The sequence below is a fragment of the Vulpes lagopus genome, chromosome 11 (genome assembly GCF_018345385.1).
Source record: "Vulpes lagopus strain Blue_001 chromosome 11, ASM1834538v1, whole genome shotgun sequence".
NCBI classification, from domain to species: domain Eukaryota; kingdom Metazoa; phylum Chordata; class Mammalia; order Carnivora; family Canidae; genus Vulpes; species Vulpes lagopus.
The window spans coordinates 7,877,790-7,903,151 of NC_054834.1; the positions used below are offsets into that span (position 1 = coordinate 7,877,790).

General features: G+C 45.6%; 1 protein-coding gene across 4 annotated transcripts in view; it reads left to right on the forward strand.

Moving 5' to 3' along the window:
* Nucleotides 1-25,362, forward strand: part of GLI3 (GLI family zinc finger 3) — a 269,322-nt gene that overhangs the window by 157,600 nt on the left and 86,360 nt on the right. The window lies entirely within an intron of this gene.

A 25,362-nucleotide genomic window follows, 5' to 3' on the forward strand; every position in this document is an offset into this window, starting at 1 on the left:
GGACACTCAGCTTGTCCATCTGGGAGGCGGGATGAGCAGGACAGCGCTAATGCCCCCCCACCCTTGCTTTATCACACTCACCTGTCCTGGGAACTCTGGTAACCTACCCTTGCCTTTCACTGCCTGGAAATGCGGTTTTCGGCCTTCCTGGCTCTCCAGACTGCAGGAGGAGTTCAATGATGTCACATGCGTGTGAGCACTCTCAAGAGCACAGAGCTCCAAACACGCTGGGAGCCAGCATCCGAGGTAGCGGGGGCCTGAGAAACACGGGCCTCGCTCAGTCACGACCCCCTTCCAGGCCTTTGCACCTTCTGAGGTGCTAGGAGTGGCTGCCTGTGATCATTTTAGGATCGGAGAGTAATCTGGGCGAGTATGACTTGGTTGCTGAAATCTTAAAAGCACATCCATTAAGAGTAAAATGGTTTTATCTAGAACTCGGGATCCAAATTGCTTGCTCTGTAATTGTCTTCTAGAAAATGAGATCAAGTGAGCTTACGGAGTTTTTAGAATAAACATTTTTAATTATAAGAAGACCAAATTTGGGGGTATACTCTCATTATTTTGTACACATAATTGTCCTTCTGGTGCCAGCTTTAAAAATGAAATTATAAGTCTCTTGAAAACAGGATTTGTGTTGGTGATGGAAGCACTGGCAGGTCTCTGTTTAGAAGGATGGCAGGCGCTGTGATAATTATGCTATCATATCCTATCATTAAAGATTCTATTGAAAGAGGTTTATAAATTGCTCCTCTTTTTAGATAAACCACCCTATATTAAGGCATCAACGATATGGTGCAGAATTAAATTAAAATCTCATAAAATGAAATATGTTCCGTATTAGCTGTTTGACACTTAATTTGCCTCTGAATGAGTAGAGGAAATCACAAATTAACCTGCCTTTGTTTTTCCAACCATGGCTTATTAGGTGTTAGAACAACTACAATTACAGCCTAATAATAACCACCAAGCCTTATAAATATGTACGGAAATGCGTCCGTTTGCATTAAAGCACCAGCTTGTTAAATGCAGTGTCTTTAGCTTACCCTGCCTCCCTCTCAGGGCGTCATCCACAGTGCATGGGTACGCAGTGTAGACAGAGCATAGAAACTCACATTAAGTGTCCTGGAAATAACAGTAGAATTTATTAGTATTTCCTTTCTCAACTCAAAATCATGACTTCAGGTTCACGGACTTACCCGTGGGACAGTGGAACGTGGGCATCTCCTTTCCCTGAGTTGTCACCTAAAGATTGCCATAGAAAATGTATAGCTCCTGCATTATGTTCCTTTAATTCAAGTAGTTTGGAAATTAAGGAACACTGAAGGTGGAGAATTTCCCCTTTTCCTCTGAGAGCTACACCCCACAGACTTCACCAGGACTTGTGCCCAGTCCATACACCGGAATGTCTCTTGCTCTCTCAAATCGTTTGCTTGGACCACCGATTCTGTGTTTTATTTAGCCATCCAGGAAAAAAAAAAGTGAATTTTTCAGAAGATTTTCTTTATTTATTCATGAGAGACACAAAGAGGCAGAGACACAGGCCGAAGGAGAAGCAGGCTCCTAGCGGGGAATGTGATGCAGGACTCGATCCCAGGACTCTGGGATCACGACCAAAGGCAGATGCTCAACCACTGAGCCAGCCAGGTGCCCCCCAAAAGTGCAGTGTTTTGGGAAAATGTCAGTGAGTGCACTTTATTGTATTTCTGAGATTTTTTTGGAGCATTAAAGGCAGAACCCGAATGTGTATCCAGAGTGGAGCTGATCTTTCGCTCCTGGTCTCCTTGTATTGCATGCCTCGCATTGTTCTCTTTGGGGCTGCATGCAGGCCTGCATAACTCCAGGAGGCGTCATTGTGTGCTATGGGGGTGCACGATGCTCTTGAGGCTAAAAATGAGTGTGCGTCTTTGGATTTTACTTGGGAATTTAGACAGTTGCAATGTTAAGCTCCCCTCTCCCAAAATACAGTTAGATGTTCAAGCGACTACATTCACTCTCATCAAGAAAGTACTTTTTTCTCTTTTGAGTATGAGCATTTTGAGTGTGAGCTCTAAAAAAAAAAATGGTATTCAAATTCATGTAAGTGTGTCCCTTTTAAAAACTAGACAGAGAGTATTTATTCATAGAAACCCAAATTATAAAGTTTTAAATTTTACATTTCTTCTGAATTTTCCCCTGGAAGAATGTCTGTCTTGTACCTACAGCTTTTTGGAGCAAGAGGGTTCTCATTTATGGACCAATATGAATTGAATTTCAGAGAGTCCGTTTGCTTCATACTGAACTCTGCAATTCATTTTGCAAAGTGAGATCCTTAGTTACTAATCCAGGCGGTGATTCAAGCCCCAAGAACCTTGCCAGCTGAGCCAGGAGCTGCCCTTGTCTGGAGCCGTGGATGTGGACAGGGCTGTGCTCCCAGCCCGCAGTCACAGAGGCTGTCACCCTTTACCATCCACGTCACTAATTCACCCCAGAAAACCCGCTTCACCTTCCCTCTCTTGGGGGAGATGAGCACTCGTGTTCGGGTTTATTCGGCAGCTCTTTATTCTCTTGCTTGACTCCATGTGGCTCTTTCCGGGGCTGCCCAACTGCGTGGAATTATTCCACCTAAGAAGAGGTGCTCTTCCCACTGCAAGTGGCATCTGGGGAGAGGACTCCACGCACAGCAGACCACTCATACTAGCTGTGAAATAGAGGGCCCTGGAAATACCTACGGCTTTGCTCCATGATGACGATGGCCTTTTAGGGACGATAGCAAGCAGATGAGTAGCAGGTTTGGAGTATGAATAAATACATTTCTTTCCAGGGAGAAAAGGTCTAAGGAAAGTCATGTCATTATGGTAAAAGCTTAGGCAAAGGAAGGGTACGTAGATGGCCAGTGCTGCTGTTGCGTTTCCTTCCCTCGTTTCTTCCCACCCTCCCTGCATTCAGCACCTTGCTTGTTTTAGGAGGTACTGTACCCATCGGGAGCTCACATAATAGTTATTCAAAAGCAGCCTCCAGTCTAGCTGCCTATTAAAACCTTGTGATGGGGCCATGCACATAATAGTGGTTTCATTCTATTCCTTCCCCTTCAGTAAAGTGCAGAGATGGAGCAAAACCTTGTATTTGTATCTGGGGGCATGCCCAGTTTGGAATATTTGAATAGAACAATTTAAAGTTAACAAAGGAAAGTCCTTTTGTCCCTTCAGTGCTCTATCATAACCATTATTAGGACTGGTGGTGAAGTGTAGCTTAGTGACAGATACCATCAAATAACTAGAGCTAATATTGTGTAAGAATCACTCCCCCACTCCTCCCCCTGCCAAAAAAAAAAAAAAGAAGAAGAAAAAAAGATGTATACATTTCTTTTTTTTTTTAAGATTTTATTTATTTATTCATAAGAGACACAGAGAGAAAGAGAGAGGCAGAGACACAGGCAGAGGGAGAAGCAGGCTCCACGTAGGGAGCCCGATGTGGGACTCGATCCCGGGACTCCAGGATCACACCCTGGGCCAAAGGCAGGTGCTAAACCGCTGACCCACCCAGGGATCCCCTATAATTACATTTCTTGAGTACAATGACCATCTGTGTGTTTCTCTGCATTTGCCGGGACCAATCCACATCTTATGCATAGAAGCTCCTAAATAAATACTATTTTCAAGAATAAGGGCTTGTTTCTTCTCTTGGGCCAGGGCAGGGTCGCTGCCGACACCTTTCTTTTCTTTTTGTTTCTTTAATGTCGTTAGAGTGTGTCACCTTTATACCAACAAGGCTAGCACACTTAGAACTCAAAATCACAGGTTTAATAAGTAAAAACTTAAGATTATATAGAAGCACTTACCGCGATATTGGATGCTTTCCGGTGCCAGGTGCATTCCCTGATACTACATCAGTTACTGGTTGTAAAAAGTCCATAGTTACCTTATGTGACATTTATTACTGATCCCCAGGCCCTTCATATGGAAATAGAGTTAATGAAATTAGCAATTTTAAATGCAAAACTGAAAAAGGAGCAAAATTTCAAAAGTATGGGGGAAAGAAGACAATAGTGTAACGTGTGCAGCTATAGTGACCATAGCTGCTCACATGACATTTTTGAGTGTTTAGCTATGGGCTAGCACAATTTTAGAGACTTTACATAATTTCCCATGTTAAACTTAGAGCAGTGCTGTGATGGAGTTGGTATGACCAGCCTCATTTTAAAGATGCAGAGGCCTCGATGCAGAGAGGTTACGCAGCTTGGGAGTAAATAGTGCGTTGGATGTGACACCCCCCCCCCCCTACACTTGACTTTTATCCTCTGCTTGTGAAAATCAGCACTGAGACTTTGCTGGCCTAGTCTGCGCTTACTGGATGAGCACAAATCATTGTAACAATACCTGATAGGACATTCTCAACGTCACTGGCTGTCAGAGTCTTATGCCGATTACTAAGGTAGGAAATATGACAGTATGAAGAGCCATAAAAAGCCTTTCGACCTAAAAAGCCTATCAATAGCCAAAAACATTAAATACACGTTAATGTTTACTGCTGTAGAATTTGGGAAACCAAACAACTGGACAATGTACACACCCAACCACAGGGAGTGGGTTGGTAAATTGTGGTTTGTCGACTTGGTAGCCTATTGGGTGCCCCTCGACAGTTGGGTCGAGGAGACCGTATCAAGGCATGGGTAGGAAATGATGGGTGATGATAGCGGTATACTCCGTGGAATGTAAGTCATGCTGGACTAGGTCATAACACGTATCTGCCTGGAACCTTCTTCCCTAGGATACCCTCACCTCATACATTTCCCGGCACTGATGTCTCCTTATCAGGAGAAGTCTTCTGTGAAGACTGTCTAATGAAGTTTGGGAAACTCCAGCCTCTGAGCCTGTTGTGAATAAAGTTTGATTGGGACACAGTGACCGCCACACCATATTGACTGTTGTCGGAGGCGGCTTTAGCAATCAAGGGCCTGGTTGAGTTGGGCACATGAGACAGACAGATATGGCCTGCGAGGCCTTAAAGATAAACTTTGCCAACCCCAACCTAAAATAACACCCTCTTTCCAGCCCTACTCTTTGTCCCCTTTTTCTGCTTTATTTTTCTTTCTTTAGTTTTTGGGTTTTTTAAAATAATTTATTTCTTTATTCATGAGAGGCATAGACAGAGGGTCAGAGACATAGGCCAAGGGAGAAGCAGGCTCCATGCAGGGAGCCCGACATGGGACCCGATCCCAGGACGCTGGGATCACATCCTGAGCCGAAGATGGATGCTCAACCACTGAGCCACCCAGGCGCCCTTCTTTATTGCTTTTTATAAGCGAATGCCACTCACCGTATTTTCTACTTTGAGGCTTTCCGACGGCTAATCCCAGCATTTTCCATTGCGTAGCCTGTCCAGTTCAGAAAAGATAATAACCCTTACTGTTTGGTTATCATTTCTCATGACCAACTGAAAAAATACCGTGAAGCCTGCCTAATTGTCAAGAACGACTTTAGGCCCGCCTCCACCCGCAGTTCCCCGTGTCAGTCTGAAAATGTGGGTGAGTTTCAGTTCCTGAACCTTAAAAACTTTAAGGGGCCGGCAGCCTAAGTCCAGACCCACCAGCACACACTTTACTTTGCATGAAGAGATGAACGCGGAGCCAAGTGCTCCTCCGAGGGCATCACACGTTCTTGTGTTCTGCAGTATTTCTAACGACTGCAATACCGAATTCGGTCATCGGTTGCAGAGAAAGCAGGCCCTAATTATAGTGCATATTCACAGAGCCTGAGCGGCAGCTTCTTGGATAAAATTCCTGTGTTCTTTATGCTGCGCTCAGCAGTCAGGTCCGGGAGCAGATATTGACTGGAGGTATTCACGGTCACTGAACCGGAAGCCTCCGGCTCTATAGAGCCTGCTGTCAAACCTGTTGCGGGGGTCTGGGGGGTACTGGACTGTAACAGACTTTTTTCTCGGAGTACAATGCTTCCACTCATGGTAAGCCTGGCTTCAAAGAAAACAGAAATTTACTGCCGTGGTTTTATGTATTTTTCAAAATCTGCATTGGAGAAAATTGAACTTGAACAGCATTTGTCCCAATGGGAAGACACCTTGGGGTTGGCTCGGTGTGATGACGGTCACCCGGATGGAAGGGGCCCGTGGGTCTCACTACACCGCCCTCTCTGCTTCGCTTAGGTAACAGAACCCGCTCTTTCCAACTAAACAAAGACATGCCATTTCCTATAGTGGCACAGCATGCTGAGTTCATTTCAGACCTTTCCCCAGAGGAACAAAGGCCCACGACACAGGGCTGCTTGTCATTCAGTTCTTTTTGTGACCGTGGCATCCCCCCCTCCCCGCCCTGTGAAATGCATACATCAAAAAATATAGTGGTCGTGGACCATTCCAGAAACCTGCTCGCTAACTTTCTGAATCCTGAGTAACAGATTGGCTGGATTTTTGCATCTTTGGTGATGCTAGGGAACTGAGTCCCCTAAAAGGAATTAGCAGGGAAAAGTGTGGAGACTCCTCTGCATCCTGAAGTAGGGAGTTTGGGCAGTGCATTCATCAGATCGCTGTACGGAAAAGAACTTTGAAAAGAAAAATCTGGACTTTTGCACTTGGGTAAAAATGAGCCAGTTGGTCCTGTGGCTTACCGGTCCCGTGCCTGCTTCCTGCGCTGACCTAGCTGAATTGGTGACGGTGCGTGGGTTTTTAACTCCAGTGTTGTGATTAACATCAAGTGCATGCTGGATCTATACCCTGCGCCTCTGCCTCTCCCCTCTTTCTCTCTCCCCACATCCACAAAGGAAGAAAAGAAGGTAGAGAAAAGGGTAAGAAGGGGCAGAAACTGCCTTTAGGGCACGAGCATGCATTGCCAGGAAAGAAAAAAAGATAAAGGTCTGTGATCGAAACCCATAGGTTCTCTGAAATCCAGTCACTTACTATTCTGGGTTATGCAGCATCTCACATGTTTCTAAGTTTTAGATACTTAAAACTTCCTTATATAGCTTCGGAGAGATAACAGATTCATTCACAAGTTCTTGGTTGGGACTCCTCAAAGGGAATAGGATGTGCAGCCTCAATCTGACCCTCCAATAGCAAAATGCCTTTTGTGTAGTCACAATCCGAGGAATTCTTTTACAGGTTCACCTCTGAGGACCCTGTGGCACCAGTCACGAGTCTTACCTGTGAATTGTTCCTAAGGACCCCATCCTCCCCAGGCCCCATCACCCCCTGGGCCCCGTCACCCCCAGGTACTCAGAGCTCTGCCTGAAGGACTCAGGTTAACTCCGTGCTCATGAAGGGATCCCCAGGGCCTGCACAAGGCTAATGTGTGTCTCCTGCTGCCTGGAAATGAGTTAAAGGCACTAACCAGAGGCACCACCAGTCCTCTTCTCAGTACATTCAAATGGTATCCAAATATTGCCAAGTTCATCAGAAGTGAACAGCATCTCTATTATAGGGGGGCTGGCAGGAGGGAGGCACTGGCAGTTAAATGACCTGCCTCATTTGCAAAACAAATCACCAAACCGTGTTGCTTGAATATGATTTACATTTTTAAGACAGAGTCCAAAGAAAGCATTCCAGGCTTGCTAAAATGCTTCTTACCCCTATTCAAAGTAGTCTCTGGCTCCCCCACAGAACAAAATTCCCATATTCCTAGCCTACATTGTTTTCGACATAAATGATGCACACACCAGTGAAAGTTTTCAGACACGAATTCAGAATTGCGCGTCAGTAACAAAGGCTATCAGAGCTCTTTCTTAAAAGGGGCTCTGATTTTAAAAGGTTTCTCATGTCCTGTTTGCCTGGGATAGACTAGATTAATGTTAGAATTACAGTTGGCCCTTGAACAATCTGGGGGGTTGGGGCACGGACCCCCCACCCATTATAGTTGAAAATCTACGTGTAACTAAAACCTGACTCCCCAAAAACCTGATTGCTAACTAGTCTGCTGTTGACCAAAAGCCTTAACAATAAAGTCAACACACACCTTTTTTTTATGTCGTATGTGTTATATACTGTATTCTTATAATGAAGTAAGCTAGAGAAAAGAAAATATTACTAAAAAAATCTAAAAGAGGGGCACCTGGGTGGCTCAGTGGTTGAGCATCTGCCTTTGGCTCAGGTCGTGATCCCGGGGTCCTGGGTTCGAGTCCCACATCGGGCTCCCTGCAGGGACCCTGCTTCTCCCTCTGCCTGTGTCTCTGCCTCTCTCTCTGTGTCTCTCATAAATAAATAAATAAAATCTAAAAAAAATTTAAAAAAAAAGAAATCACAAGAGAAAATACACTTCTAGTACTGTGCGGATTTATCAACACAAATCTGGGTATAAGTGAGATCTGCACATCTCCAACTTGTATTGTTCAAGCCAGCTGGCTATTGGAATATGCTATTTATGTTGTCGAATCTGTTTATTGGGTTTATTTAAAGTAAGTATTCTATGTCTCTCCACTATTTTACTAAATCTATCCTACGTATACTGTGTTATGCACACACGCGGCGCTCACTTCTGTCCATTTTCTGTGTGGCAGTTTCAGTTTGTCCTCGAGATTATGCCACATGATCTTCCATCTTAATGGAAGTAGTCAAGAGGGGAAGAGAAGGTCAGTCGGAAGTATTTTAATCTTGTTTTAATGATCAAAATCTGGTCACTTTGGGTTTCAGGACACGGCGATACGTGTCGTAACGTGGATATTGAGAGACAAGATGGTCTACATCCCCGTCACAGTGGAAGTCGGGCTCGGCGGGGCTGGGGGCTGGGAGTTGGAAGCAGGGGTCCTGCACCGTCCTGCAAACGGCAGGATGCTCAGGTCACATGGGGCTCCTGTGAGGGGGTTCCCTGCGTGGAGCCCTGGAGCATTTCGCAAGGCTGAGCTCATTCTCTAGAAGGGGGCTCGCAGGCCTCGGGGATCTGCGCTGGCAGCTCGTGCCCTCGGGAAGGCCTTCCCGTGACCTGAAGGCCGGTCAGGAGATATGTTGCACCCTATGGAGTTTGGGTTGGCCTCCCCGCCTTGCCCCATCTTGTGACCCAGGCAGGCACAGCACTTGGCAGTTATTTGGGTTATTGTTGTCTGCTGTTTCTCTGTTTGTTGGGAGGAGGGAGGTAGGTGGAGGCTGAATTGCAAGGGATGAAAAGTGGAGGCCTTTCCCCACCGCCCGCACCCCCCCCCCCAAGTGTATCGGAAAGAAACATCCTTCTTGGTCTGTTTGCTTTGCAAGGGCGTCCTTTGATGAGGCCTTTGTCCGAGGTCCCCACTGAAGGCTCAGTGTACTCAAGCTTTAGAAAAGGCTATTGGCCCTTCTTTGTTTTCTTTGTTGAACTGTTTATTTTGCTTTCTTCCCACGAGGTTCCCTGGCCTTGCTCTGACAACGCTTTTCTGCATGAATTGCATTCCTGGGAGCCACAAGTTTCCAGATTCTTCCAGCCCATTTGATTCCGGCCTGTGTGATTAGTCCACCGGTTCGACCTGCCGTGGGTCTGTGCCAGGCAGGGGGCTTCCAAAGTGCCCCTAACGTGGACGCCCAAAGACACCGGTAGCCTCATTAGTGAGAGGGTGGCGCGGCGCTCCAGGGCAGCAGCAGAGCTGCTGTTGAATCAGCTCTGGGGTTCAGGTCACTTGGTTTCCGCTCGGTGGGCGTGGAGGTGGTGCGGGGCACTGCACTGAAGATTTAAATCTTCAGGGACTGAAGTGGCCCTGCCCGGGGAGCCAGAGAGCCCATTAGCACCATTTAAGTTAAATTCACTTTTTGGAGGGATTTCGTCATCATTTGCATAAAATGCACCTCCATCTGTGTAGAAATAAGGAACAATAGTAATAAAAATTATTCAGATAGTCTTAATCCTGGCCATTCTGTTTTCTTGTGCACAGATGTCATTTTCTGAAGTGTTGGCTTATGACTCGAGACCGAGAGGGACAATTAGCGAACTTAGGAGTTACGGTTTTTTAAACCTCTGTTAATAAAGATTAAATGTCTGTTTAATAAGTTATACCTTCATTTTAGGTAACCATAAAATGCTGTGATACCATTGAACAAACTTTAGCTATCTTAAAAACAAAATTCTAGGGGCACCTTGGTGGCTTAGTCGATTAAGTGTCTGCCTTTGGCTCAGGTCATGATCTCGGGGGTCCTGGGATCGAGTCCCGTGTCAGGGTCCCTGCTCAATGGGGGGAGGGGGTCTGCTTCTCCCTCTCCCTCCACCGCTGATCCCACCGTCCATGCTCTTTCTCTCTGTCTCTGTCTCTCTCCCTGTCTCTTAAATAAATAAGTAAATAAATCTTAAAAAAAAAAATTCTATCAGAGATCTGGTCTGTTCACCACTGAGTGAACATGGGTTCTGTATGAATTCATTCTTTTATGCCTGAGCATCTGGACTCTTCACAGGCAGGTGGGGTGTGCTGCACCCAACTGGGAGCCTGCATTTCTTGATCGTGTGTCTGGAAGTAGTTTTGACTCAGAACCTCCCAACTGAAGACCCAGGAGCTTGCTGGAACCGATTGACCATACAACCTGTGTTGAAAGTTGTATGTAGTATAAATTCCTCTCTATATACAGAAGCTCTTCCTTCGTGAACTGCGGAAGGCCCCCGACAGTGTGGCCCGGCGTGGTTCTGGTTCCTCGAGATCCTCTTCTCTTTTTGCTGGGCCTGGTTTGAACCGGGTGTCTGATCTTTGTGAGCCTGGCGATGGCCATAAACTGTGTGCCATAGACTTTCTGGGAGGGGCCCTCGTTGGTCTTCTCTTTGGCAACTACATGCATTCACTCTGTGGGATCAAGGTTCTTCTTCAGGCAGGGAGGATTTGTCGGGAAGGTGGGAGTTAACCTCTCTTGTCTAGAAGAGGCCCTTTCTCCTTGGAGTGGGCTCTGAAAACAGATCCCCCAATGAGCTGAAACACAGCTGCCATAATACTTCCTGTGCAACACAATTAGGCCTCCCTACAAGCAGGACCGGCTTACACGTTCGCTCAGTAATCACCTCTGAGCATCCCCGAAAACAATGTTGGTTACATTAGCCCATGATAATGCTGTTTTCTTGGGTTTCTAAGTGTAATTTCAGAAAATTCAAATATAACTCCGTTGGCATATGGCTTCTGATGATCCTCTTCTTAAAACCAGTTTATAAGTTATTTTCAAAATAAGTGTAGGCCCCAGCCAAGTCCCATTCTCAGCTCTGCCGTGAATTCACTGGATTCTTGAATACCTTTCCCTGACTTCTCTGGGCCTCCTTGTTCTCATCTGAGAGGGACAAGAGTTGGAATAAATGATCTATAAGATCCCTTCTTAACATCCCGTTGTTATTGGCAAGTTTAGGTCTATTCCCCTTGTTTTTCCCTTGCGTGTGGGCAATCGGAATAGGAATAGAATATGAAAACACCGCGGCCCTAATACATCTATGCCCTCCTGTCATTTTTGTCTCTTGCCTCTCCTTACGTGAGCATCTTGCCCACACCCAGGGCATGCCCCCACGCTCTCTCATACTTTCTAAGTGATGTTTTGCACCTCGAGGTGCCACCAGCACATAAGAGCCATTTGAATATAAATTCAGACAGGGTGCCTTTGGAATAAAAAGGTAACTGGAAAGCCATGCCATTGGTTCCATTGAGAGCCTCAATAATGTTAAAATATAAATGTAGGGGAGCCTATATGCACATACCTGTGTTTGTTTTGGGATAGTTTTCCTTTGTGTTTAAAATCATAGACTGGGTTTGAATCCAGCTTCGGTATTTAGGTATTTCTGCTATGCAAGCCCAATGTCATCATCCAACCCCATTTTAGATCAGGAACTCAGTGAAGGAGCAGATTGCTGGCACTTAGGCCAGTGTCTGGTACGTCACGGATATTTGACAAATAGCAGAATTACCTAATACGTCTGTTATACTTCCATACTTACGTCTATTCTAAGTTGGTGCATCCTTTTCCCAGCTCTGAAACTGGAGCGTGTCTCATGATCTGTCGTGTTTCACCGTGGCTGTTGGTGAAGAGGTGTTCATGAGGAAGTTTCGGGGATCTCCGAATAAAATTCTTTTGTCTTATATTTTCCTTGCTGGGCTAGTGCTAGAGTGCTACATGATAAAAACCTATGTGGGACTAAGTCTCAAAGCCCCCTTTTAGTAAGTAGAAAGCAAAAATGGCAAGTGTTAAGTATTGTCATTTTTAGTGATACCTAAAATAATATCGTGTCTTTAGATCAATAGCATCTTCGCTTTGATGAAATACAGTCTATCTCATAGATTGCACATACGTATTGTGTCTGTAGGTCTGTAGTCAGCAGGAAAAAATTGTTTCATTGTCAAGTTCATTTTTTTCCCCCCAAGAGCACAGCCAATTTTTCCTAAATGTTATAATAATGGACCTGGTTGCGGGGCTATAAAGTTAAAATGTAGACAGTGTTTGGGAAATGCTATTGCTACCTGAATCCTACAAAATGCAAGGAAGGACAGCTTCAGCCTGGAACCCTATAAAGGAGGGAAGCATGTGTTGCGTGCCGGTGCTGTTGGTGTATTTGTGCAGATGCATAGCACAGGCTCTCCGAGGGTAAGACTTCATGATTAATGGTGTTTATTCTTGACAGAAGCCTCCTTTATTTATCTGCAATACAGTTTAGCGATTTTATCAGGCCCCTGAATGAAAAATATTCAGTCATACCAATATTGCAGTGTAAATTGAGTAGAGTCACTTTTTATTATATCTTTCTGCCTTATCATCTGCACAGTAATTTTCTAGCAGAGGCTTGATATGGAAAAGGCTGGATTTAGCTGTACTTGACACAAAGCCTCTTCAATTTCGCCTAAAAGTTCAGGCTGCTCTTAGAAATGTGTGTGTGTCTGTGTGTCTGTGTGTGTGTGTCTGTGTGTGTATAATATATAAGCCCTCCCTCTTATCCAAGCAATTTCAGGATTTGAAAGAATAAAGATAAAATGCACAAACCTGGATGGGAGAAGTGTTGTTAATATAAAAATATCTAATAGCTGTGAACTCACTGGTAAAAAAGCTCCTTTAGTGTCTAAGCTGTGGCTCAGTTCTGAGCTTTTGGCCTGGCTACGTGGTCCCACTTTTTTCTAATCAATCACCCTCCAAATCCAATCAGCATAAAACCAGACCCTTTCATTTCTCCTGGGAGTAATAGCAAAGTTGAAGTCCACAGCGGCCCCGGGGGGGACGTGAGTCGCTGTGGTGATGGAATATGCCATTCCAGTCGGGGAGGAAGGAAAGAAAATGAGATCTCATTTGTGGGACACTCAACTAGAGAGTCCCTAAATTTTCAGCAAAACTTTATTCAAGGGGCAGACGGTATAACATTAGATGTCAGAGCTAATCAATGGCAGGCAGGGACAAATGATTTAAATCCTAGAAACGTTTGGATTGTGGGACCAAAGAGACTTTAAACCTGGTGGCTGGGATGGAAATCATCTCTGCCCACGGCTCACATTTTCCCAGTGGGCCAAGGAAAGCCCTAAGAGCCGTATGGGGGACGTGTGTGGCCCTAGGCCGGTTCTCCAAGGGTACTATGATCGGGTAATTCCAGCCTGTCCTTTCAACATTTCGGTTCACTTGACTCCGTTTTCACTGTGAAGACAGGGATGCAGTCGCAGACCTCGTGGGCCCTTACCCAGGCACCAGGCTCCGTGTCTGTTTTTCCATGATGTTCCTCCGTGTGCCTGGGACAAAGTGCTCTGAAGCCAGGAGAACCAGAATCCTGGGAACTTCTTATCTCCTTACATGGGCGTTAATGCTTCCTTCCTATGAGTGACGTAGACAAATTGTTCCCTGGTTCATTGGATATCCTCCTTTGCCTTATTTAATTTCTTTTTGAAAAGTTTGATACCTTCCCAGGGGTCAAACTTCCGGAATATTGAGACTCGTAGCACGCAGTTGAGTCCTACAGGGTCTGTTGCCAGTGAAATCTAAATAGCCTGCCAAACTAAAAGGGCCCACTATTTTACCTTTACTAGGCCAGAGGGCCCTAGCAAATCTCAGGGATGTTGTCCTGGAGGAGAGCCATTTAGATAATTAATAATGGCCCCTTGTTGGACGTCCCTACATCCCTTAAAATAAGGATAATTTAAAGAGCGATGGGAGAGTATGAGTCAGTGAGCATAAGAAACAACCCTGAGAAGACCCTAGTCAGTGGTTAATAGTAATAATAATAATTTTGAGGACTGTGATGGTGATGCAACATGGAAAAAGTCCACACCGGCTAGTGGAAGGCAAACCTAAGCTCAGCGTGCCAGAGGAAGGATCTTCTAGCTGGTTCTTGAAGTAACCCGTTAAAGTAGAAATTAAAACAGAAGCCTCATCCTCTTCTTGGCTCAGAATTCCAGATGCTCCCTTGTCTTGGGTAGAAATCTCCCCCACACCACCTGCAAGAGGACCGAACATGAAGCAAGGATTAAAACTGTTGGAAGCTAACTTCCTGTTTCTAGTTATTTCCACCCAGTATCTGAAGCCTCCTGCTGGGTGACCTCTCACTTCAATAACAGATCCTGGCTTCGGGCTCTCAAGATTTATGAAATGCCTCTTTACTGTAAATTGTTCAAATTTCCAAGTAAATGACATAAAAGCCACAGACACTTGTTTGTTGAGTTGGTTAAATCCAGCAGTTCTAATTGAATTTCTTGTGTTCTAATTGAGTTTCAGTTCAAATTGAATTTTTTTTTTTCTGGTCCTTTCTCTTTATACCTGGTGGGTACCACGGTTTAGATCCAAAAGTCCGTCCCAAAGAATGTATGATGGTTGATAGGACTCTACATTATCAGAAAACCTAAGAGCAGTGAACAAATGCCACGTGGCCCGGGGTTTTTCTGGATACTTAGTTCACGGGACTTAGGCCTGTGCCAAGTCACCCACACTATTGTGTCCCAGTTTCTTTCTATTCTGCTGTGTGTTTTCTTTTTGGAAAAGAACACTATTTTGCCCCTTTGAATGCTGCTTTTGGATAGAATTGGTAATTCATTAGATTCCAAAAAAATAAGGTCTGTTAGAATGAATGGAAAATTGGCAGGAATGTCAGAGAAATCAGACTTTGAGATTTTTGTCCACCGCCCGCCCCCGCCCCCTCTTTTTTTCTTTTCTCATAGCAATGAATTTTTGAACTAAAACCAAGAATAACCATGCCCTTGAGTTTACTTTCTAGAGAGGAGAAACCCTGTTCATTTTACTAAGGTCAAGTCAAGTCAGTAGTTTCTTTGCTGTGCCACGAGAGGTGACATGGGGTGCTTCTAAATGACACCTGGGGTGTCAGGTCGTTGGCTCACCCTGGCTGCGGAACAGCTCCCGTCCTTTGGGGTGCTAGGGAGTCAGGACACGAGGAGGCCACAGAAGCTGGGTGACCTTGGCCTTACCCAACCCAGAGCTCTAGTACTGACAGCAGCAGCCAGGAACGTGTTGGTCGTCAGCACCAGCATTTCCTGAGACCTTCCCATGGGACAGAGCCAGGCCCGAAGCTCCATGCATACCTTCTTGCTGACAGTTGAACACTACAGCACTGCTTTACTTCCATCCAGGCCTGAAGAGCTTGGAGCAAAGCAGACTTTTAAAGATCTTCACCCAGCGTCACACCTGTCTTAGGCCTGGTGACATGGACCTGCTGCAGGGAGAGAAAGGGGCCGGTGTGTGGGGTGGGGGGGGGGAGCAGTGAGACGGGAGGGCCCCTGGAGCCCTGGCTGGGCCTGGCTGGACTGGCCTCCCGCCCCCGTGGCTTGCCCCATGGAGAAAGAGAGAGCATCCTGACTGTTCAAAGGGACAACCTGTTGTGTTAGGGAAGGTGGAGAAAAAGACAGTGTCATTTGCTGTGTCACCACAAACCAGTGGGAAGCTCTCTAGAAAACAGGGCCCCATTAAATGCTCCAGAGGCTGACCGCTGAGAACAGCTCTCCGTCCCTCCATCTGCCAGGCATCAGGTCAGGAAAAGAATCACAGCTGGACACCTGAACCTGTGCACGGGGGAGCCAGAGTGGTTTTCTCATCAAAGCCGTATCTCTGTGGACTTTGTGAAAAAATACAACATATTAGTTCTTCTAACAGTTAGTCCTTATATTTGCATTAATTCTATTATAAATAACCTAGTAACATATAACACGCACGTTACATATTAAAATATAACACTATACATTGTATTAATTCAGAACCCACATAATTTAATTTTTAAAATGGTTTTATTATTCTCACAAACTGTAGAGTAATTGGGGGAAGAAGATAAAGAAGATGGCTTTTTGTATTTATTACACATTGGAAAAAGAAGTACACCTTTGTATGGAATATTTGGAGTCTTTTAGGGCAACGAAAGAGGCTGCTAAAAATAATAATTTAAATACACTCTGCAGGGATGCCTGGGTGGCTCTGCAGTTGAGCGTCTGCCTTCGGTTCAGGGTGTGACCCCGGGGTCCTGGGATCGAGTCCCACATCGGGCTTCCTGCATGGAGCCTGCTTCTCCCTCTGCCTGTGTCTCTGCCCCTCTCTCTCTGTGTCTGTCATGAATAAATAAATAAGTAAGTAAATAAATAAATCTTTAAAAAAGAAGTAGATACACTCTGCATTCATGGAACTGAATTATTCAAAACTGATGACAGGTTATTTAGGAACTGGTTTGTCAGCTGCCATTTGGATCAGAGATCCTGCTTCCAGCCTGGCTCTCTCTCTTCTGCCCTTGTTTGTAAACTGTTACAGACACTCACTGGGTGTCTTTTTCCAAGAGTTGGGACCCAACGAAGACTCATACTATGGGACATGGTCGTTTAGCCCCAGGTGTTTACTTGAACCGATGATATGTCTGTTAAGAACTCTTGTTATTGTAGTTACTTTAAATTCTTTGACGATTTTCCTGACCATGAGAACTCGATCTGTTAGTAAGAATTATGTTTATAGTACGGAATGGAGGTGAATTTTGTCAAATTATTTTTTTGCAGTCTTCTCAGGAGGGAATAAGATCAAAGTTAGCCACAAACCGTTGCATTATTCACGTGATACCTGTAGAACATAGTTTTGGCTGCCGAAGGAGATGACTGACAGGGATTGGAGATATTCCCTTGGTCTCTCCCTCTGGTTGGCTTAGCAGGGCCTTTCTTCCCCCAGAATTAACGTTACGGAAGCCCATCTCTCATCGTTTAGGCTAATGTGCCAACTACACTGTCTGCTTAACAGCAGTATATATATTTTTATTTATGGTATTTTTAAGCATCAATGATTTGCAAATTTTGAAAAATACACGTGTGTATCTCTTCGATTATCTGAATTTAATGGAAACGGTTGAAGCCACTGTGAAAAATGTTGATATATTTGACACATATAAATGTGTGTATCCTTTTTTTTAAAAAAAAAAATGGTAGTAATAGGACACAAACAGAAAAGTACACAAAACGTACACATATAGCTCAATGAAGTATAATGAGTTATCACAGAGTGAAAACCTCTAACTACTAACCAAGTCTAGAAATACACCAGTGCCCTAGAAGCCCTCCTTATACACTTATCCACCTCACCAGGATAAACATATCCTGACTATCCTAAAGCTAACATTTAGATCTGTCTGTTATTGACCTTTACATAAATGGGATCATACAGTGTATTATCCTCTTTTTGTGCCAGGCTTCTTCCACTCAACATTATGAGATTTTGTACTTTGTTCACAGTGCAGTTTGTTCATTTTCTTTTCTTTTTTCATTTTTTTTTTAAAGATTTATTCATGAGAGACACGGAGAGAGAGGCAGAGACACAGGCAGAGGGAGAAGCAGGCTCCCTATGGGGAGCCCAATGTGGGACTCGATCCCGGGACCCCGAGATCACACCCTGAGTTGAAGGCAGACGCTCAACTTCTGAGCCACCCATGTTCATTTTCATAGCTGTTCACTATTTTGTTGTATGAATCATTTACCCATTCCACTATTCGTTTGTTTTAAGATTCTATTTTTTTAAGTAAGCTCTGCACCCAGCATGGGGCTTGAAGTCACAGCCCTGAGATCAAGAGTTGAGCGCTCTGCCAACTGAGCCAGCTAGGTGCGCCCCCCCACCCATTCTACTGTTGATAGATGCTTGGTTGGTTCCAATTTTAACATGAGTGAATAACACTGCTCTGAATAGTCTAGTAGATTGTAGCTCATGTGTGTACACGACTATTGTGGCTACACCAAGGAAAGGAATGCCTGGACCATAGGGTTTGCATTCATGTGGGTTCATGATGCCCAGTTGTTTTCCAAAGGGGTTGCGCTGGCTCACACTCACATTGTTGGAGAGTTCCTATTGCTCCAAATCCTCATCAACACTTGGCACTGCCCCTTTTTGCAATTTTAGACATTCTGTGGATGGTTAGTGATCGCTAATGATGGTTTCCATCTACATTGCATTTACTGGGAATGTTTGTGTAGAGTCTCTTAAATGATATTAGAGAAATAGTTTAATATTGAGGGAGAAATATAATTCAAATATATTGAATTTATTTGACTATGTAAGACGTGCATAGTGCCCCCCAAAATGCTCATACTAATTATGTTGAAATATTGACATTGGTTTAACCCAAATAGCTTGGGACATAAGGAATAACTGTTTTTTAGTGTTCCTTCACAATAATCTCAACGTTTCCATTTATGGATGCAAACTCCTTTTATACTCAGACATAAGTAGAAAATAAAAATAAGAAAGTCATTCTTAAAAATCCTTTGAAATGATGAGTTACCAAAAAATAAGTATTTCTCTTGTGTTATGTTAAAGAAATTAACTATAACTCTTAAATTTTATATGTAAGAGGGACACCTGGGTGGCTCAGTGGTTGAGCATCTGCCTTCAGCTCAGGGCATGATCCCGGGGTCCTGGGATCGAGTCCCGCATCGGGCTCCCTGCAGGGAGCCTGCGTCTCCCTCTGCCTGTGTCTCTGCCTCCTTCTGTTTCTCTTATGAATAAATAAATAAAATCTTAAAAAAATATATATATAGGATAATACTCAGCACCCTAGCATTAATGTGTATGATTAGCAATATTCTAACCTTCCTCTTCAGTGGCCACTTCTATTCAAATCATATGTACATTTTGCAGTCCCATTCACGTTCCATATTCTTTGTGACCACCATGCATCCTGGAAGCCTCCCGTTGGTGCCTTCTGATTCTTGAGAAAGCATTTGCTCTTAGAGATACCCACGTGTGTATGCCTTTCATCCTATCTGGCTATGAACTCTTTGAAAGCAAAGACTAAATGATCAGATAGTATGTTTGCTGAACTTCCTCCAAGTTCTGAAATCAAACGGGAATCCTAAGTAAGCGGATTTTCCATAAAATGTACATCAAATGAACATACTGGAATATTCATCAGTGTAGTTATTTTTCTTAAGATTTTATTTATTGACTTAGAGAACAAGCGGTAGGGAGGGGCCGAGAGAGAGAGAGAGAGAGAAGTAGACTCCTCTGCTGAGCAGGGAGCCCGATGAGGGCTCAATCCCAGGACCTGGAAATCATGACCTGAGCCAAAGGCAGATGCTCCACCCACTGAGCTACCCAGGTGGGGAACCCCACATGTAGTTTTTAAACCCTAAAATCCAACATGGTAAGTTTGCACAAGGCTGGAGCCAGTTACACATTTGGGGGAAATACTTTTTAGCTGTAAAGATGATGACACTAGGATGTGCAATGAAACCATCTTATCGGCAGGGCTGTGGCAGTTTAATGGAGCAGGTGTTACACGGGGGTGGGCAAGGCTAAAGAACCCCAAAGTGACCATAAAAGCCCCCAGGACTAGCCCAAGTTGGAAGCGATTACCACCCCTCAACTGAAGGTGCATAGGGAGGGAAGAGTGATTCAGCGAAGGCTAGATCCTAGGAAGGGCTCATGCTTCCAGAGCCGTGGCCGTGGGCATTGAAATGCCACCAGCACAGCTCCAGCCAGCGAGAGGGAGTAAGTGGAATAAACACCTTGACTCTTCCCTCCGCCTTAGCTCCTGCCCGTGCATCTCATTAGTGGAGTCCAGAAGGGGAGAGTCGGCCCTCCACGTCAGGCCCTGCGGCCCAGCCTTCCTGGGCATGCAGTGGTTGCAGGGGTGAGGCTGGCAAATGGAAAGTGACCAGCACAACCACCGGCACGTTTCAGAGTTGCAGGATGCTTCTGGGGCACAGGTTATCTGGAAGCTCACCCTTGAACGGAGGAGGAGATGAAGTCCACGATCGTGCAAATTTCTGGCTGTGCCTGGCGTATTAGCTGTGGACGTTTCTGTTATTTGTTTCCCTCCCTGGATGGAAAGCTAATTTTTATTATACGTTGTGATTTATTAAAATTGTGCTTATTGAATAATTAAATAGTTGGTGAAAAATACATTATAAGGGATAACTCCCCTTTGTTCTCTGTTAGGCCACTTCCTGAATATGAAGAGTATCTACTTGTTATACGAAGAACAGAATTAAACAAAAAATAAACTTGTTACGTAATAAAAACCCCAACATCTCAGTCTTCTGATAGTTCGAGCCCTCATGTGAAGGTGCAAGGAGCATGTGTACTTTTCCAGTGTCCCAGGCAATGCAAGTGTGATTGTAATCATCCAGCGTATAAACCTGGTTTAATGCTCTCATAATGGGTAATGCAGGTGATTAAATACTGTGATTTTAATCTTGGCGTTTTAGTAACCCAATAAGATAGATGAAAAGGCAGTAACAAATCAGATTATATAATGATATTTCACTCTAACTAAGAAGTCCAGTTATTCTCTGCACTATGTGCTTTTGTTTTTTAAGGATATCAGAGGATACTGTTTAGAAAAATGCTCGAGGGATCCCTGGGTGGCACAGCGGTTTAGCGCCTGCCTGCCTTTGGCCCAGGGCGCGATCCTGGAGACCCGGGATCGAATCCCACGTCGGGCTCCCGGTGCGTGGAGCCTGCTTCTCCCTCTGCCTGTGTCTCTGCCTCTCTCTCTCACTGTGTGCCTATCATAAATAAATAATAAAAAAATTAAAAAAAAAAAAAAAAGAAAAATGCTCGAATAAGAATCCTCTACTTTTTTTTTTTTTCACCGTAACCTATTGGCAGGACTTTGTCAAAATAATAATAATAATTTGAAGTCAAATTAGCTCCCCAAACACAACTTTTTATATTGCTGTATTGTCTTTTGGGAGAACACCAAGATGATCCCCACCTTCTTTCTTGTCCGAGGGTATGCTGCATTTCTCTGCCGGGCGATAGGGAGCCAAGCTGACAGCCGCTCCCTGGGTCCTCGTGGCCTCGGAAGAGCAGACGGGGGCAAGTGGCACAGGGGACGTCCTCCCTGAGGGGGTGCACCGGGCCCTGAACGCACAAGCCAGCCTGCAGAGGTCATGGGACGTCAGGGCTCCCCTCCGCTGGGTCCTGACAGCCCTCTGCAGTTGGGGCATCTGGTTCCCAGACAGCAGGTTTTTTTGTTGTTGTTGTTATTTATTTATTTATTTATTTATTTATTTATTTATTTATTTTTTATTTATATATTTTTTTCCAGACAGTAGTTTGTATGATTTAGTTTGGAGGGTCACAGGCATATCTCTATGCCCTTTGGCTATAACGTAACCAGCACGGAATCTCTGTTCTCCATGCGGTTCTGGGGGTCAGGGTTCTTCCCAGAATGTTTCCTGTTTTGGTTTTTCTCTCCATGGCTTGTGCCACCTTCAGTGACTAAGCCACGCACGGCTCCAAGGCCAGGAGCGAGCAGAGAAGGGCACAGGAGCCAACCGCAGTCGTCAGTTCCATCCCTGTGTATCTACTAAATCTGCAAACCAAGGAAGGGACACCTGGGATTTCTCTCCCTGGTGGTGCTGTAATCCTCAGTGAAGATCTTTAGCGAGCTTGGCAGATCTTGCTTGACCAGGTCAGGTTTATGATCGTTTGCGAAATAATATATGTCATTTGTGTGGAAGATTTTGTGGGTGCCTTTTCCACACTTCTCAGCTCCTCCTCCTCCAACAGAATCTGACCCTCTGATCATAATCTTCCGTGGCGCTTCCATACGACAGTGAACACATCCACCTGTTTCGTTTAGCACCTGCCCTGCCCTCTCAGATATGCTTCACTGCTTAAAACTAACTAACTGATAGATGATCTAGCTGCCAAGAATTTGGAACAGCAAGAAAATTAGAAATGAGCCTCCAAAAGTCTTGCCATGTGGACTTTTCTTTGCCGAGTTTAGAGTCATGCACACAAAGAAGTTTTTTTGGATTTTTTTTTTTTTTAAGAGAGAGAGAGAGAGCGCACAAGCAGAGGGAGAGGCAGAGGGAGACTGAGAAGCAGACGCCTCGCTGAGGAGGGAGCCTGACGCAGGGCTCGACCCCAGGACCCCGGGATCACGACCTGAGCCAAAGGCAGACGCTCACCTGATTGAGCCACCCCGGGAGCCCCTGGTGGCTGGTCTGACAGCCACCAAGACCCTCAACTAGCACCACCTTTTACTGAGTGCCCAGTGCACCTCGCGGTGGTGGCAGCCCCGAGAGGGAGCTATTGTTGCTGTTGGGCGTATAAGGCAGCTTATCGGGAGTGACAGTCAGTGCCAGGCTAAATTCACATCCAAGTTTTTCAGACCTCTTGCACTTGATTGCTGAGTCTGTGTTTTAACCACCTCGTGTGGTTCTCTGATTTTACGTGGAAATCCGAGGAGGTGTTTCCAAGGCGCGGTGGGGTCGGGGAACAGAGCAGACAGCAATGGTTGTGCCACACGGTATGCTTTGAAAAGAGGGTTCCAGTATTTCAGTGTAGGAAAATCTCCTAGTCTGCTGTGTTTGCCATCCCTAACGTGCACGCGTGTCTATTTGTGTGTACGTGTATGTCTGGGGTGTATTGATATGTGTGTGTGCATACACACGTGCACACGTCTGGATATGTGTGTCTGTATTAGGAGTGGAGCATAATCTGTGTGTGTGCATGCCTTGAGCCTTTATTTGATGCCAGGCTCAGTACACGAGGCTCTACTTAGATGAACTTGCCAGGCCTCCCAGGAGGTCGGAATCCTCCCCATTGTACCATAAAGGAGTAAAAGAGGCTGGGCCTCGCATGTGAGGTCACATAGCTAGCTCCGCACCCTCCCGGGGTACCACTGCTGTGGGGGTCGGACCCCTCTGTCCTCAGGACTCCTGGTGGCCCACTCGCTGGGTGACCCTTATTAAGCATTTTCCTATTTGTCCCCTGGGGACGGCTGGCCTTGGAGTACTAGATGCTTTGTGACTTTCGGGCAGTCAATCAACTTACAGCTTTCTTATTTCCATTCCTGTCTAGAGGCATGTCTTATCCCATTGTTTGCAAATCGGTGACCCCCTGTCCCCTCAGCATGATGTCCTGGGAGGGGCGTGCATGAATGTGACCTTCACCATAGTGGGTGAAGGTCGGACTTCACCTCCACGAAGAACCAGCCCTCTTCCTTGCTATGGCTCCTTCCAGGAGCATCAAGGGAGGGTGGGGCCCTGATGTCCTGCAGGGACACTGCGACCAGGTCGATTCCTCACTCGTGGCTGCTCCTGTAACAGTTAACGTTCATGGGAGTGGATCAAGTGGGTGAGGGCAGGTGCAGATGTCAGACATCCTGGGAAGCCTCTCCTGGCTCCTGGCTCCCTTGTGTCTTTGGGATTGGTGACTGCCTGGTCCCACCTCCATAATTTTCATGTTGTTCTGGATGCTGATCCCCGCCCCCTCCACCCCATGCATGATTCTTCAAATGGAAGCTAGGCTTCTAGGAATATTCTTACTACCCTTGTCAATCTGGATTTCAGAAAAATTACAGGTTATGATTTTTGTCTAAAAGGAAAAAAAACCCAGTAAGATATGCCACTGCCCTCACTGGTCTGTAGTCCGTACTGTTGTGGATCATGAGACGAGCTTGTCTAGGAGAGCTAGCATCTCATAGATTTCTGGAAATATCTGCTTTCCCACCTTTCTGCTGTGCTGATCTCTCATTATAAATCTACAGATAAGTTTGTATTTGCAGTAATTACTTTTTTAAAAAAGATTTTATTTATTTATTTATTCACGAGAGACACACAAAGGGAGGCAGAGACACAGGCAGAGGGAGAAGCAGGCTCCATGCAGGGAGCCCGATGCGGAACTCGATCCCAGGACCCCGGGGTCATGCCCCAGGCCCATGGCAGAGGCTCCACCACTGAGCCACCCATAGTCCCCATAGTAATTACTTTTGAATGGGGCTGGAAAAGTGGATTTTCCTTTTCAGTAGAACGTGAGTTAAGGAACTGGAGCTTCCCCCTGCTCTACAGTAGCAGCGTGTCTATGTGGAACTCGGGATCTCAGCAACCAGACCGAGCTAACTTGGCTTGTCATAAAGAGCCGAGGTGGGTAAGCTGACCGGCCGTGCCGATTTCCATGTAAGCGGCAAGTAATTTTTACTAATTTCTGGGTGTGTGGAAAGCCTCAAGTGAAGGCTTTGAAAAAAGAAACAGCTGCTCTTAGGTGGCGGAGTTCTCACTGTGCCCGCATGGAAATTTAGAAAACTCGGCATTTTAAAATTTTACTTCACCAAAGGTGGCATCTGATTAGCAAATAAAAAGCCTCACTTTGGGGATCCCTGGGTGGCTCAGCGGTTGAGCACCCGCCTTCGGCCCACGGCGCAGTCCTGGAGACCCGGGATCGCGTCCCACCTTGGGCTCCCTACGTGGAGCCTGCTTCTCCCTCGGCCTGTGTCTCTGCCTCTCTCTCTCTCTCTGTGTCTCTCATGAATAAATAAATAAAATCTTAAAAAAAAAAAGCCTCACTTTTTGTTTTTTTAAGCTCAGAGTGAAAAAGAGGACGAAAGAGCAAGTGAACATTCTACCCCCCACCACCCCCCCATATTTCAACACCTTATTTTCCACTGAGAGAAAGTGTGTGATCTGATCTGTGGCCCCATTTCTTTCAGTGGCTGCGCTGTGCACTTGGGGAGCTGGCTTCTCCCAAGATTGGGTGCTGACGGGGTGCTGGGGGCCGGCCCGTGCACCTCTGCTTCAGGAGGCGTGATGAGAACGTGTTCGTCCCCTCCCTTTCGTGTCGTGCCTAAAGCCAGTGGCCTAAGAGGAATTTGCAGTGCTCAGGGGACCTGTCTCTCGCGGCCTCCTCTTTTTTCTGGCCTCTGAGCGAGGAAGCAGAGAGCACAGGCCTCCAGCCTGTCGTAGCTTCACTGGATTAGCCACACAAAACATTTTCTATTAGAGAAGAAACAAGGCAGTGGTGGTGGTGATTGGGGTGTGTGGGGGGTGGGATGGGGGGAAGCTGGATACGCAAACCGGCTGTTCCAGAAACCAACTGCTGTCCCCAGGGAAGGAGTCCCCAGGAGCCATCCAGGCTATGGTGGCAGCAAGGTGTGTTTTATAATTTTTCTTCATCAGCTCATCGTAACCAAGGCACAAGCCCGATCAACCCCCCCCCCCCCATTCAATTTCCAACTTTGTAGCCCCGGGAGCACTGAATCCCTGGATGTGGCTAATCGGGGTGCCACTGGAAAGC